This window comes from Leptonotus elevatus, chromosome 17 (genome assembly GCF_054856555.1).
Source record: "Leptonotus elevatus isolate MCC_2025b chromosome 17, RoL_Lele_1.0, whole genome shotgun sequence".
NCBI lineage: Eukaryota > Metazoa > Chordata > Actinopteri > Syngnathiformes > Syngnathidae > Leptonotus > Leptonotus elevatus.
Genome location: NC_141255.1, coordinates 15134174 through 15152006, shown reverse-complemented (window position 1 = coordinate 15152006; position 17833 = coordinate 15134174).

Genomic DNA, 17833 nt, shown 5'->3' with positions numbered 1-17833 from the left:
GTATTAAAGAAGTCATAATCTAATGCAAAAAAGGTGATTGCGTAAGAATTTATTCAGGAGAAAAAAGTTCAAAATGACGTCATAATCAAAAAAAACATTTAAATCTCAATCCAAGTCATAATTTGACATGATGTCATAATGTTGGAGGAGGAGGTTGTATTTTGTCAAGAAAATAAAAATAAATCTTATTAAATGAAAATGATAATATTGATTAAGAATAAAATGTCTTAACATTTTTCTAATTATTTGTATGGTTAATTCGTATTTTTTACAAGAATTAAACAAGTTATTACAATAATGACGTCAATAACATTTCTCTAAAATAAACAAACATAAAAACTTTATAACAGTAGTACAGCATTCTCCACTGTATCGCTGTTCATCATTAGCACCCCTACTAAAGCACTTTTTTTAATCGATGTTGTAAATTTAAAATTGTGTGTTTTAATACTTGTGTATGTTTTGTTGTTGTTGTTGTTGTTGTTCTTAGCTTAAATCTGTTTAAAGTGGCAGGAATGACTCCAAATGAATTCCAGTAATAGTCATTGCTCCGACAACAGAAAGAACATACTATATGCCTGTGAGTATGATTGTTTGTATGTGTTGAATAAAATTAGCAGTACTGTAGCATAACATGCTAATTTCAATTCATGCTGGGTATTTCACAAATCTATTAGCATTAAGCTAGCATACTTTTGTAAGCCATAATTAATGTAATGAGTTTGGTTGAACGTTTTTGTGTTTACATTTAAAAAATATATATTATTATTTCCCTTTTGTTTTATGTGTCAGTTTTATGATAAACTGCAAGTATGAATGACCAATAAATAACATGAAGTAAGCATGCAACGAAAACAGGTGCTAACTAATGCTTTAGAAAAAAGTGTGTTTGAATACTTTTGTGTATCTTAATACGTTTAAATGTGTTTGGAGCGAATAATTTCAAGAAAAACATTGTGGAATTTCCTTCCGTCTTCTTGTTACTTCAAAAATGTCACTTCAAATCAAATTGGCTGTCAGGATTGATGGCTGTTGGGAGGTCAAAGGCGCTAACAGGCTAACTGAAGCGGGCCCGCCGCACCTTGTCGGTCACGGAGCCCTCATTGCGATTCAAACGGGAACCCACCATGACCAATAGGGTCGCCCATTAGCAGACGTTCCGAAGGGTGCTCAGGAACATCGTAAACCCCCCCACCACCACCACCACCACCACCACCATTCCTCGCCAATGTGATGTCCCGAGAGAAGTCGGAAAACAACACTTTTTTTCTTCCCTTCCTTTCTACCCGTTATCTCCTCACCAACGGCGTTCCGGAGCATTAGCGGCGCCTCCTGTCTCCTCGTGCTATTTATGCAGCGGCAAGTGTTTGTGAATTCAAGTGAGGGATGGCATACGGAGCGCAACAAGGGCCGCCGCCTGTGTACGACACAACATCAGAGGCATGAAAGCGCGCGAGCGGCTCCTGGCCCGCCTCTCAGAGAGCATGAAATAATAATGGCTTGTGGTTAGAGAGGTATCTGTGAGTCACACTGGCTGCTTTTCATAAAGTGGAGTTATTTACAGTGCGATGAATAAAAGAAAGGCTAGTTGGTGAGGAAGGCAGGCCTTTTCCACATGATCGACACGGGTGGAAAAAGGAGCTTGTAATGTACTGTGGCAGTCGAGTATCCTGCGAGATGCTGCACAGAATAAAAACAAGGGAGGCTATTCATTTTCTGTTTGTGAGTATTCACCATCTGTATCATTACAAATACTAAAACAATTAGGAGTGTCAAAATGAGTGCGTTAATTTAACGTTACTTTAACGCCACTCTTTTTTTTTTTACTGCTCGATTAATGACCACCCCTAACTTGGAAAGCCTGTACTGGGGGAATTCCAGTCTCAACGCAGCAGACACGTCCACGTCAAAATTGAGCAATTTAATAATAATGCATACTGTATATTTGTGGAGACTGGGGTCAAGTTGCAGTTTACAATTTTAAAAAATGTGCAGAATTTACATCATGTTAAAGATGAAAAGACAAATGCAGTGAGCTGTCGCCAATGTCTTACAAATGCAAATATGCTATCTAGTGGCAGAAAAATGACATATTATAAATACATATTTAGAATTTTACCTCCAATTTTATGAATTGTGAATTTTCCAATTGTTTCAACCTGATTTTGTTGTTCAATCTGAACCATTACGTTTTATATGAAATAACAGGTGTAGGTTTAACATTCTTCTTTTTTTTCTTTTTTTATCAATTGTGTAGTCAAACTTAAATTAAAAAGAGTTTTTGGTCAATTCATGTAGGTGCAAAAGTAAGTGAACCCTGACCTGCATTGCTTAAAACAAGCAGTCAAGTGGGATCAGCTAGGACAAGTTGGTAGCTAAACTAACCACTGAAATGAGAGGTTTAGCAAATAAATTGTGCATCACTGACTGAAACGGAGACAAAACCACGTCACTTTCGTCTTACCCAGGTGAACCCAAACAGGTCAGTCATGCTGAGAGGAAGAGAAATCTCAGGGGACCTCAGGAAGTGGGTAGTGACAGCACATCTGTCTGGGGAAAGCTATAAAGTCATCTATAAAAATAAATTGAGAACACAAAAAACAACTAGCAACTAGAGAACAAAAAAAAATCCTGGATCATAACCTGAAGCCGTGCTTTGTGAAGTTACAGCCTGGTAGAAGACGGATCATGCAACATGACAATAATCCAAAGCATTCCAGCACTACAACCAAGGAATGGTTGAAGAACAACAAGATTTCTGTTCTGGATGTGCCCAGTTAAAATCCTGATTTAAATTCTTTCAAAATACTGTGGCGGGACCTGAAGGGGGCAGTTTATGCTAGACGCCCATCCAACCTCTCTCAACCGGCTGCATGATGAAGTTGGATGACGTTCTTATTGCAAAAGGAGGAGCAATGTCCTATTGAGAGGTTCACATATTTTTGCACCCGTGAAATCTGAGTTTTTCTTAAATTAACAACTTTTGTTCAAGACTGAATTACTGACAATATTATCGTTGGTTTTGTTCTCGTCCATTATTTTCAATGTCAGCATTGTAGATTGGGGTATGACTAAACATTTAATAAGGTTATTTTAATATTTTATTCAAAAAATCGGATATATATATATATATATATAAGTTAAAAAAAAATCCACGTTTATGTTAACAAGAGTATGAAACTTAGAAAAAAATATTTTATTGTACATTTAGAACAGATATAAAAGTTTGCGATTAATCGTGAGTTAACTATTAAAGTCATGCGATTAATCACGATTAAAAATATGAGTCACCTGACACCCCTAAAAACAATACAATTAATAAATCAACTGTTATAATGCAGGAATGAAATACAGGATGTAAAATGTCCACACCAAAGTTGAGGCAAGACCAGAAGAAAACTGTTCAGGTAAGACTGCAACGTTGCAGTACCAGCAGATATTTTATTCTTTAGCTGGAACTTGGCCCTAAGTTGTAAAAGAGCAAACTCTTCAACAGTTCCAAATACTCATTGTTATAATAAAATCTTCAGCCTTCAGCTACAAAGCAAAATTACTGTATGTCAGGAAAGGCCTACTAGAACATATGAACTTTATTTAGAATTAATCAGGGGCACTTTTAACAGTGGCAGGTGTGTGCTGAATCTCATTTAACATGAATTTAAATGTGACTGATGAATTATATAAATAATTATGCTTATTTTTCAATGAATTATTATTTTATTATTAATTAAATAAATGAGACTTGTTGGCAGGTATCATTTTATTTCCTTCTTCATTCTATAGCAAATTAAATGAGGCAGCGCATCCTCATTGCATCCATTTCATCTCTATTGAAGACCAATTGTGTCAACGCGCGAGTCGTCCCTTGGCAGGACACCTCTCATCTCGCACTTTATTGACTAAGGCGTGCAGACTTCTTCTTTTTTTCTCTCTTCCCCAATTCTGACCCAACGATGCGTGGCAGCTCCTCGGCCCCCCCGGGCTGCCAAATTGCCCGCTAAATAGTCCAGCGGCAATGGCAACGCTAATTGAGATCATCATTATTATAATTGCGGTGCCTGAGACGCTCGCCTTAAATAATTTTCATTGCTCTCAAGTTGATTTTGGACACAGTGCAAAAAAATAATTGCATAGCTCCCAGGCACTGCCGCCCGGATTTGATGGGGGAAGGAGACTTTTGTAGTAGTTGACCCCCAACAATGACCCCCCCCCCCACCCACACACACACACACACACCCCACCACCAAACACACTTTTGACGCACTTTTTGTCAAAGTGTATTTAAAGTTTAGTTAAGATTGAAACATTTCTACGGAGGTAGCGGCTCAGGTAGGATGCCAGAATGCCCTCAAACTTGTAGACTTGTTTTTGGCTCTCAGAATCACAAAGAAAGATCAGCATGTTGCTAACGATGGTTGCTTGGTTCTAAAGGCATATAGAGTTGGCCATCATCAGCATAACAGTGAAAACTCATGTTATATTTAGGTATGATATCACCAAGGAGACGCAACAGTGGGTCGAGTACTGATTCCTGTGGAACTCCACAGGTGACATTGTCAGCGGTCCTCAACCCTGGTCCTCGGGGACCGGTATCCAGCCTGTTTTTCATGTCTCCTACAGCCAACACAGGTGGGAATCGTTTTCAGGCTTCTCCAGAGCTTGCTAATTAGCTGATGATATAAATCACCTGTGTTGGCTGCGGGAGACATGGAAAACAGGTTGGATACCGGTCCCCGAGGACCAGGGTTGAAGACCACTGCATTATGTAACCAGGGCTAAAAACACTTTTTCCCCCACATGTCTAAATTAAACGACCATATTGGACTAATGGCCATTTAGTACTAGTCATTATTGTTCAACTATACTACAGCTGCTGTTAATCAGCAGGTATCTGGCTGTCAACCTGCTAGTTTGCTAGTAGCCTACAGTACACGAATATTTTCTTTCCACAAAAACGGAGCTGGAATGAGAAGGCAAAAAAATCCACACTATTGTCTGTAATCCACGTCATCACCAATTCACAATTGAATTTCTTAATGGAATGATTTCAATTACTGCTTCCAGCACCGGAGCCAGTTCCTGCAATTAAATTAGCCTTTTGTCTCAAATCTCAATATGTTTATTTAAAGGAGTCAAGTGTTGCCAAAGTTCTGAAAAGATAAATGAGTTTCCATTTTTTCCCCTTAAGTTGATCCTGGCGGCGGTTGCCGATGAGGAAAAGAGGAATGTAACATTAGCCAGGAGTGGTGGGTTAAATCACTTACTGAAGATTTTTAATGACGTTTCAGTGTTCCTCGTATAATTACTCTTCATCCGAGATGGGCCGTAATGCTGTTGGACAGTCGCGGTTCAGGCTCGCTAGCTCGCTTCATTAGCGTGTCATTCCTATTTCACATCAGAGGCTTTAATTGTAATGCTGAATATGCACAGCTCCCCGCACGAGCCTAATCAAAGTGGATCCACTTGTATTATTAATATCAGAAATCAGCCCGCTTGCTATTTTTTTGTAATAAATAAAAGAATACAGACGCATAAATCAGCTGTCATTTATTAGCGGCGCTGTGGCATATCCGCCAGACATGCAAGGAGAAGGCAGCCCACCTCCTCGTCTTCCTCCCCTCATCACTCATCAACATTTAAAAAGTAGCAAAGACAGAGAGGAGCGGAAAAGAAGAAAAGACGCCGCATTAAATATACATGCTAATTCTGCCGTGGAGAAATCCGATTACAAAGCAGGTGCGAAGTGCCAAACAGGGAGAGAAAAGGGGAAATAAAACACAAATATCTGTGACAGAAAACAGAAAATACTGCCTGGAATGAGACGGTGGTGTCAATTCATGTTGTGATCTTCAACACTGCATTGAATCAGACTGAGAGCGACTTCATCCAATGTATTGCTGCAGGTGTACCTAATGAAGTGTCCACTGTCGCATCTCATGTGCAACGACGAGCAAAGTTGGTGTGCGACAGCTGCAGGTGGAGGGAAGAGCCACATGAATGATTAATTCGACAATAATGGGCAGACAGACATTAATTAGGCATTAATGAGAGGCCTCACCTTCCACGCTCACTTTTTAAGTGCGTCTCAACCCTCTCTGCAGGCCTCCGTTCCTACGCCACCTCCCTGCCCGCGCCCAATAAATAATTGCTTCAAAACACTTGACAAACATGGCGGACTTTGCTGTTTTGTGCGTCATGTCTACGTTAGCGTGCTAAGAGGAGAGGAAATGATTTTGATCGTGTTTACATACAGGTCAGCTCCATTACCTACCTCCAACATGTGCCCCTCACATCCTGACCATACAGATATAACCCCAGTTTGATCGTACCAGAAACACACGCTCACACTTCCCCAATCTCCATCCTCTCCATTCTCGCAACCTCTTTGATCTGTCATTTGCATTTCTGCGCCTGCAGGCTGGAAATTATGTGGATGAGATTTTTCTTTTCTTTCTTTTTTTTTTACTCTCTTTCTCATCTTCTCCTCCATCACTCCTTTCCTGCATCTTTTTTACACCTGATACCTGTGAATCCATTCTCATTATCTTCTTTCAATATCAGCCCCACAAGCGAACAGATATGGTCTGTGTCGGCAGTGGGCAGGGTTTGGCTCTGACACTAAATAAAATAAATAAATAAATAAATAAACAGAGAAAACAATTATCAAAAAATAAGTTCAGAAGGGGAAAAACATGCGCGGCCAGTACTAAAGAATACGAACAAATGATATATATATATATATATTCGCACAACTTCAATTGTTAACTCGCAATATAAGTTTTCATACTCTTAACATAAAAGTGGGAAACATTTTTAAATAATTGAAATATGACTGCATCTCTTGGTCATTGGTTACAGTGATTTCATTTATAAAATTAAGTTAAAATTAAAAAGATGTACTGCACTGTAAAAAACGAATGTGATATTGATTTGTGTTGAGGTCATTTTTCTGCCACTAGATGGCATGATTGCATTTGTATGACGTTGGTGACAGCTTTGTGCATTTTTCTTTTCATATTAAGAGCTATCTAATCTTTAAAATGAAGAAACTTGTGAAATTTTGCACATTTTTAAAATTGTAAAATACAACTTGATCCCAGTCTCCACAAATATATGCATTATTATTACATTTATTACTGCTCAATTTTGACGAGTTCCCCCCGGCACAGGCTTTCCAAGTAAGGGCCAGTCATTAATTGTGCTGTGCATGAAAAAAAATTAGTGGCGTTAATATATGTTAGGCGTATATACATCAGGGGTATATTCAGAAAATTTATTTTTATTTAACCAAATCGAGAAATGTATGTTGTAGGTAAAATGTGTATGATTAAATTATTATTGTATTTTGTTTTGATTTAGTTTTTACACATAACTTTTCCAATGGAGTACAAGAAACATGGAAACAACACTGCCATCTATCTTGGAAATGTCATCTTTTTTTATGTATTTAAGCATATGTTTCGCAAAAGAGGAATATTTGCAGGCGCTGCTTTGCCGACGGCCTTTGCTTTCTTTCCCCCCCCCCCCCTTTTTTTTTTTTAAATCTGCTTTATCCTCCCACTTATGTCTGCTAACAAAACGCTTGTTAGCGTTAGCACGGTTGCCTGGAAGCATGGGCTTTGATATGTTGTCAGGCCAATATGGCGACGCTTCCTGATTACCTCGCTACCCCGCCGCATATTTATTGATTGCGAGTTAATAAAGCAAGAGATGCTGGAATATGTTCACTTGGTGTCTTTTTGATGTGAAAGCGATGCATTGTCAGGCAACCATGATGCTTACGTTGCAATGCCGTCCTATTATTATTTTTGCTTTTCCCACTTTTCAGCCTTATTGTCGTGGCAGTGGATAAAGAAAATGATGTTAGCAGAAACAAATGGCGGCAATTACTTTCCTGGGGGCTGTCTAGGCAACTTTGTGTTGCCGTGCGTTATGCTGAAGTCTCATCGTGTACAACGGCCGCTTTTCTTTACATGTTTGTGCTTTCATGTCACTTGTGAGTCTGTCACACTTGGATCTGACAACTTTCGCTTCCCCCACTCACACATCCTTTATGTATTTATAACAATAAAGATAGTATTCTATCTATCTATACCATCTTCATCTCTCCCAAAAATTAGAGTAAAGATCTCTAAAGATGGCACGACTGTACCATTGTTGAACCTAGGGCAAGGGAGCAATTAATTATTTTAGAGAAAATCATAAAGCAGCAGATTTGTAAGTCTTCCTGGTTTGCGCCATAGACTTCCATGTGAATGGACTTATTCGCCGTTAGGAGAACTGAAGCCACTGGCGGCCATCTTATGTTGCCGTTCACTAAGACTGTCTAACTCGAATACATTGATTTTCTCTGCAGACTGGTCATGTCCATTTCATTGCAAAGAAAAAGACTTTCATGAGGTAACCGAGTGCTACTCGTTGGTCCGCATCATTTTGTCAGAGCCATCAACAATCAAGTGAAAATAAAGCCCATCAGTGAAAAAATTGTAACCTCTGTGAGTCACATTGACAATAGTGAGATAATATACTCTGAATGGTCGATGCAAACTGTGAAGTTCGCTCTTTTCGGGGCTCTCATGACTCCATGCTGGGATCCTAGCGTAAAATACGCACTGATAGCACTGTTTTCAGTAAAAAAAGAAAATGGCAGAAGTTGTCGGTCAAAGTGGCAACATAAGATGGCTGCCCGAGGCTACTATTGACGCTCCATAAATCCGTGGTTTGCACAATATGAGGTGTTTGATACTTGAAGAATATCATGAATATTAGTCTTCATTATTCGTGGAGGAATAATGTAAGACAACAGGACTGTACCATTTTTTCCCCATGAGGGTGGGAGGAATGGTCTGTCCCAAATCCTTGAGAATGTTTTACTGTAACTCAAATGGTAAAAAAAAATAATAATCCAAAAACGTTTTCTTTTTTAGAGATTTTGTGTGAACTATCAACTCACGATGATAGAGGCATCTTCAAATAAAAAAAATAAAAAATGTCATTGGCTATTCATGTATTCAAATGTATTTTGTTTCACTGTGAAGGATGCAGTGAGTCCGCGAGTTTACATTCTATTTGTTTGTCAACAGCTGTGGTGTTTACCAGGTGTTGACTGGACAGACATTGCAGATCCTATTGTTATCGGAGGGTTGCCCCCGCCCTTGGCCTTTTTGCCAAGCTCCCATAGGTGCTCACATTCTCAATGTACTTGGTTCTACTCTGCAAAAGCACCTGCCTATTGCTTATACTAATTACAGCGGGCAGATTACAATGGCATGGCAGCACATAGAGGCTGAAATTTGATTGGACAAAAAAAAATCCAACGTCCATTGAAATGACTCCCCCGGCTTCTTCTCTCTTCCCCACTATCTGCAAAAAGAAACAAAAGCACCCCCCCCCCCCTCAAAAAAAAAATTCTCATGTCAATCTGCATTATGAACATCAAAACATTTCTGTTTACAGCATCCAAGTGGTGTCAATTAAATATGATGAATTATTCAAACATTTATCTTCTCCCGCGACGTGCCTTGGGAATTTTTAATCAAGCCCCGCTATTTGCTTTAAATTAGCACTGTCAAGCGTACGTCTTGTGTAAAATCCCTCGTATCATTAAAGATTTATCAATCGGAAATCTGTTTGGGTTGATTTGGCTGTTAATTAGCTAGGAGGGACAGCGCAGCTAAGCGCGACGCAGCAAAAAGTTGACGCCGGCTTGCTTCCAAGCGGACAATGCTCAAACGGGACGTGGTGTAGATACGTGTCACATCGATAGTTTATATGATGATCATGTTGATTCGCAGCCATTTTGGTTGGTAAATGTAGCCAGTTCAGATGTTTTATTGTTATTCTACCAATTTTATTTGCGCTGTGTGACTGTCAAAACTGATATTGTTTTGTTGCTATGCAACAAAAAAAAAATTATAATAATAATTTAAAAATAATAACTATTCTATATCAAATATAATTAGCATTGAAAAAATATGTAATGCAAAAAAAATATTAGGTCATTTAATGTAATTAATTTAATAATGGGAGATCAATAATCATGAAAATGTATGACAATCAGTGACAGCCATTTTCAGACCCTCCTTTACCTACCACAGTGGTGTCCAAACTGCCATGCATTTTTCAGTGGCCCGCGACTTATGCTAAAAATGGCATTTGACACATGAAAACATGTTTGGAGATGGTTAAAGTAAGAAGGAAGGGTGTCGAATTTTTATTTATTTTTATTTTTTAATTAATTTTTTTACAAATAAATTGGTTTATATACTTTTGCATTTTTCTAGATATGCAAAATCACAAATACATTTGTATATTTTTTTATGACTAAACACAATTTTTTTCATAATATTACGTGGCCCCTGCGTCCTTCTGATTTTCTGTAGGTGGTCCTAAAAAAAAAAAAAAAAGAGTTTGGACACCCCTGCCCTACCACGTGAAAAAAAATATATAAATAAAAAATTATATATATATATATATATATATATATATATATATATATATATATATATATATATATATATATATATATAAATACGTTCCTGGGACTAAATGTCTGGTTTCTTAAAATACGTAAAAATACGTCCTGTGAGTTAACTTATTCAATCCCAAAGACATATTTTATTTCATTAATAATAATACAAAAAATACTACTAAAAATAATTGTTTCTTATCTGTAATAATTCACAAGTTGTTTACTTACATCAATACAAATTCATAAATATTAAAATAGAAAATTAAAAAAGAAAAAGTTGCAAAATAAAAAATATATAACGAGCAACATGTAATAACAATCAATTTAAAATGACTTATTGTGTAAATGCACATATTTATGTATTTCTTATCCAATAAATGCATATCATAAATAAGTTCGATCTGTATTGAACAAAGTAACTGCCACAATGAGTCAGCTGTTGTAATGGAATGGAAATCCATGGCAGCTGGCGACCGCTTGCGCCTCTGAGCTCTCCCAAAAGGTCAGACAGAGGTCAAAGAGCAGTTCTTCCGTCCTCATGCACCCACCCCCCTTTCCCCCTTCTGCCGTTCCCTCTCTCCATTCATTCCACATGTTCCTTCATTTTGTCTCGTTGTCATCACGTCACTCACGAGCAACTTTGCAAGTGATTTACATTCTATTAGCTTGCCTGCGTTTGACTGGGATTGCTTTTATTTAGTGTGGCTTGAAGCTTTTTTGACACCTGAGCCCGCCGCGATGACGTGCATATTTTTGTAATGCAAATGTTGGCGAGCATGTCAAGACGGAGAACTCGCGAGTCGACTTTTGCAAGTGTGGCGTTGAAAGCTCGTTTTAGGCCACTCGGGAAAACGGCTCCATCTGTTTGAGCGTAGACGCTCAACATGATGTCATCGCTCCCGCCGCTGATCCATGAAAACGGCCGATTGTTGGCGAGGGCGTGTGTTTTATATGCTGGGTGGAGTTTTTACAGGCCAAAGTTGGCTTTCCTTTTGGGCATCCAGGTGTGCACGCTTGGAGCCCTCCCAAGAGTCGTGCTTTGTGTTGGGAGCGCCACACCAATTAACGTATTCATGATATTTATATATTTAAATATATTTATTAGGCTTGAAACCCTAAGGAGGGAAGAGGAGAGGAGGGGTGTGTGCGGCTTTACATTTTGCTAATGACATGCAAATGGTTGTAATATTTTGTTCTCTCCCAAGCCCATTCCGAACGAGTTTGCTGTTCCGTTATGAGAACTAATCACACGTTTAGATATGATGAGGTCACATGTCGTAGACCAAGAAAATGTTTGGAACAAAAGCAGCTTTTTTGTGCTTACACCAATTTTTTTATTTTTTTATTTTTTTTATAAGAAGTGGCAATGTGTGCAAAAACACTTCTAAAACTGCTTCAACATCACAAGTCTCAAATTGCAGTGTAAATATGTTAATCAAGGCACACTCTGCTGGCCATCTTTTCAACTGCTCACACTTCTGCAGCGCCGATTCGCTCAGGCGTTTATCGAGAAACAAACAACAACATTAATTTAATAGTCAACACTTAGCGAGAGGTCCCCTGGAGTTTTGAATTAAGTGTTAGAATTAAATTAGTTAGATAGATGCTTCCTCCCCACGAGGCTTAGCGCGCTGCAAAGACGCCACTGTATCAAATTAAGGAATCAGAGGCAGCGAAGGCTCCCACTGTTAAAGATCTAATTATTGCAAACACAATAAACAGCTTGATTGTTTTTAATGTCATCCACTGTGGCGCAACTCCCCCCTGTCTCTTCCCCAAGTTATTGCACAATGCTATATTGTATTTTTACATGTGAGTGCAATATATATACTCACAATTAATCGTACATTTTAGACCTGTTCTAAATGTACAATAATGTTTTCATACTCTTAACAGTAGTTAAGAGTAAAGATGAAAGTTGAAAAAAAATGTAACTCATAGAAATATGGCTGCACCTTTTAGTAATTGATACAGTAATTTCATAATAATTTATGCAATTTAGTTAAAATTAGCAAGATGTACTGTACTGGAAAAAACGAGTGTGATATTGATTTGTGTTGAGGTCATTTTTCTGCCACTAGATGGCATTATTGCATTTGTAAGACATTGGTGACAGCTCAGTGCATTTTCTTTTCATAGTAAGAGCTATCTAATCTTTGACATTAAGTAGCTTGTTCAATTCTGCACATTCTTAAAATTGTAACATACAACTTGATCCATATGCATTATTATTAAATGTATTACTGCTCAATTTTGACGTGGACATGTCTGCTTGGTTGCGACTGGAATTCCCCCAGTACAGGCTTTCCAAGTAAGGCGGTCATTAATCTCGCGTTAAAAAAAACAGTAGTTAAGAGTAAAGATGAAAGTTGAAAAAAAATGTAACTCATAGAAATATGGCTGCATCTTTTAGTAATTGATACAGTAATTTCATAATAATTTATACAATTTAGTTAAAATTAGCAAGATGTACTGTACTGGAAAAAACGAGTGTGATATTGATTTGTGTTGAGGTCATTTTTCTGCCACTAGATGGCATTATTGCATTTGTAAGACATTGGTGACAGCTCAGTGCATTTTCTTTTCATAGTAAGAGCTATCTAATCTTTGACATTAAGTAGCTTGTTCAATTCTGCACATTCTTAAAATTGTAACATACAACTTGATCCATATGCATTATTATTAAATGTATTACTGCTCAATTTTGACGTGGACATGTCTGCTTGGTTGCGACTGGAATTCCCCCAGTACAGGCTTTCCAAGTAAGGCGGTCATTAATCTCGCGTTAAAAAAAAATTAGTGCCGTTAAAGGAACTTTAAATTAACTTAAAATTAACACACACATTTTTACACCCCTAAGATATATACATATATATATACATATATATATATATATATATATATATGTATGTATATATATATATATATATATATATATATATATATATATATATATATATATATATATATATGTATATATATATATATATATATATGTATATATATATGTATATATATATATATATGTATATATATGTATATATATGTATATATATATGTATATATATATATATATATATATATATGTATATATATGTATATATGTATATATATATATATATATATGTATATATATGTATATATATATATATATATATATGTATATATATGTATATATATATATATATATATATATGTATATATATATATGTATATATATATATATATATATATGTATATATATGTATATATATATATATATATATATATATGTATATATATATATGTATATATATATGTATATATGTATATATATATATATATATGTATATATATATGTACATACAGTAGTAAATTAGAATTGCTCATAATGTTTATTTCATAATCTTCATGTTGCACTTGCTTTCTCCAGTAATAAAATAAAATACGAATAAGGAGTGACTGAGTGATGATTCAGTCCAAGAAAAATATTTATCTAGCAACAAATTGATTCTTGATAATCACCCTTTGGAGTGTGATTTAAGCCACTCTCTCTTGCATGTCCAACTTTAAGTAATTAATATCATCACTATCGTGCGGGGTCGAGAGCGGGGGTGAAATCCATCATCATCATTTAATGTGCTCCCTCTCCAAATCTCATCCTCTCTCCAGCAACTCTGACATTTTGAGAATTCTTTGATTAACATAATTAGACAACTTTGATGGGAGATTTGCCAAAGCCTCCTTTTCTTGTTTCTGCTCTCGCCATCCGCGCGCTTGCTAATACTGTGAGGATTAGTCGTGACATTTCTAAGGGCGCATTTAACCACAAGATGCACAGCAAATATGATCTGTTATTGTGATCGTATTGTTATTTCCCTCACAAAGTTGGATAAGGTCATTTGATAATTGCAACTTGTAAAGTGATAGAATACTGTACTTACGACCTTTGAGGGATCTTGGATTGAATAGCGACTAAAATCAATCAACCTTCTGCTCAAAGTGTTTTTGTTTGTTCTCGGCCCTCTCAATTAACCAGACGTTAATGTGCATTATGTATTGAATGAGGCCAAACTGGCAATGGGTTGAGAGAGACAGCAGCCAGATGCTGATAGACTCTGGCAGCCTGTTATTTCTCCGCCGAGAGCCCCAGCAGTGATTTTATTGATTTTCCCGACTGCGCTGCTCTTATTGTTATCCTGGCGTGCTGAGCGCTGTTCATTGGACATGAGCGCCACCCGAGGCTGTGATCCCTGCCTGGGAATGCTCGGCTCTCACAACAGGTGCCTCGAGTCATGCCGACGTCTCATCGCGGAGGGAGTCTCACTGCCCGTGTCAATTTTGCATTGGGGCATGTGGCATAGTGCCCCACTGGATCAAACAGGTGGCGCTGTGGGGGGGAAAAGGTTTCTTTTTTACAGTAGAATAGAGATTCAAGTGCTAAATTAATATGTAGATATGGCCTTTTTTTGTTGTAAAAATCCCTATACAATAATATAAGCTAATATTCGCCATGTTTAAAGAGCATAAAGCTAGAATGGAGGAACCATTTGGACTGTGAAGCGCCGGTTGGTGGGAGTGGGGTCGGGGTGGGGGGCGGCTTGGTTGGGGGGGGGGGTGGGTCTGGGGGCTTTGGGGCGGCTGGGGCTTGGTTGGGGTGGATGGGGCGGGGGGAGGGGGGTGGACCGGTGGGGTGCCTGGCGAGCCGTCCTGCTGCGTTGGGTTGGGGGAGCGGGCCGTGTTGGGGTGGGGGGGCGCTCCTGCTCCTGGGTTTGCTCTCCGGCCGGTGGCCCCTGCGGGGCCCGGGGGTTGTCCCTGCGGGGCCCGGGGGTTGTCCCTTTGCGCTGCCATGGCCTGGGGGGCCCTGAGGTGTTGCGCTTGCTCTGTCCTGGCAGGGGTCGACGGCTCCCCTCTTTGGTGGAGATTTTCATGCATGCCAGATCCACCACACCAGCATCTATCGAAACTCAGACACAATCTGCTTCTTCCTCAGGTCGTTGAATCGGTGGAGGCTGGTGTCTGTGGATCTCACTCTGCTTCGTCTGTCCTTCCTTCCTTTCCTCAGTCACTCCTTTGGTCTCTTGAGGTCTCCCTGATTTGTTGGAATTTAGATGTTTCTGGGGTTGGTGAAGGACTCTGGTTGGTGGTGTCTGGTCGGTGCTGGATTTCACTTTCCTTTCTTTTCTTTGGTCCTTCCTCGGGTCTCCTGACGGCCTCACGACTCTGGCTGGATTCTGAAGTGTTCGGTTTAGGTGAACGGTATGGGATTTTTTAATAGATTTTAGGTGAACTAATGAATACACACTCACACGCACGCACACACGCACATTCACATGGGCGCTCCCAGATCCCTTTAAGAACCAAGAGGCCAGTGGATGCCCCTTTGTGTCACTTGGTATAACTGCAAGTCAATTTTGCTCTTCAGGCTTGAGGCGTATTTTCTTCAGCAACACTTGAAGATAGCTCGTGTTAGCTAGTGATGCACCGAAATGTTTGGCCAAAAATGGCTATTTTTGCCATTTTCGTTATTCGGCCGAAATGAAATTAAAGCCGAACGAATAGAGCCAAAATAGGTTGCGGTGACGCAATTAAAAAATCGCTGCAAGCAAGCGTCCGTTTGAACAGCGTACGCGGGAGTGAGTGTCTGCCTTTTCTTCTCGCTGGCTTTTCACCGGTCGGTCGCAGCAGCTCCCCGGGTCATTGCGCACACCGGTGGAGAGGGGCGTCGCTTAGTGTAAGTGGGTCGAAAAAAGACAGAACTGCCATGTACAGGTGAGCCACTCTTTCTCCCGCAGCGCCTTCCCCTTTTTTTTTTCATAAGAGCCCCTCGAACACTTCCACTTTTTCACCGGCACCCTGGTGGCCGTGCTAAATACTTAAGCTAATGCTAGCACTATTGTTATCAACAGTTTTAAACACGGAAACACTTACCGTTATCTCCGGTTGGCGACAGACCTGTACAGGACGCTGTGTGTGACTTTGCAGTCCGTTCCCGAAGCCATTTAGCTGGTGCGAACAAATGTATTTATTTATTTTTAAACATTGGTGAATATGTGAATGTGCCGATTTTAAGTGCGTCCCGCCGCACGCATCCGTCCTCGCCTGTGCGAACTACATTGACTATAAGGAGCAATCGCACCGCCAGAGAATGCTCAACCCTCGTTTGGTGTTTAATGTACCATTAGCCAACATGTCTGCTGTGTGGGCACATTGCAATTTATATTGTGCTTGGTTAAAAAGTCAGTGCTAAATAAATATTTTACAATAATATGATAATTTTAATTAATTATAATAAATTATATGAAAGTAAAAATTGGCGTAATTTTTTTTCGGCGTTTGTTTTTTGCCAAGCATTTTTCTTTTCGGTTTTCAGTTTCGACCAACCATTTTCATTTCGGTGCATCCCCAGTGTTAACATCAACGGTTTTATTTCTGAATCGTTTGCAGGAAAGCTGCATCCCTAATGACAATACAATGCATATTCATAACAAAAAAGAGACATACAATGTTGTATAAAGGAGTCACTAGAACACAATTTTGCAATAATAAATATAATAGAAATACATATGTCATGAATGGGGTCTAATTTACAATAAACAAAATGCACTAGAGTCAATGAGTTGCTTCATGTTTAAATTAATTTAGCTTCCTCTCATCAACATCCAACATGAAACGCTCATGCCGCCAAGTGTAGAAAAATTACCTCAACAGAGTTTCATATTGCAATGTTGTACACTCATTTGGACTTGTATGGTAGATCTTTTTAAAATAACTTTATTAATTTGTATACATTTACTTTGGGTAAACGTACTTGTTCTCTTTTGTTATTTAACAAGATTATTACAAATTTGGAATAAAAATATGCTGTGTTAAACATTCAGAACAAATATAAAATGTGCGAATAATCATGAGCTAGCTGCAGAAATCATGTGATTAATTACCATTTGAGGTGCATGTATTATTTTTTTGTCCATCCTCACGTTCTACAGTAGGCCTACTGTAGTATCTGTGACTGAATGTGTGTGATTTTAAAAGGTGGGGCCTTACCTGTTGAAGAACTTGAGAGTCAGCGAATGACAGTGCAGTGTAAGCTAACTTGCTAAGCTGTTTACCAAAAGTGACTGTTCAACAACATGATTAAAAGTGCACTGGCGGCTCAGTCTGTCTTTATACAGTTGGAAAGATGTCGATTCATTCTTACTAGCGGTAGTAAGCTATATCAAATTGGGGGGAAAAGGTTTGGTTGGGCTTATTTTACCGCAGTTGTCACTTAAGCTAGTTGTACTTTGTAAAAGACACATTGCAGTTTAGCTTCTTTTATTAAGTGATAAACTACCCCAAACATTGGACAGTCTGTGAGGGGAAATAATCATGTAAAATCAC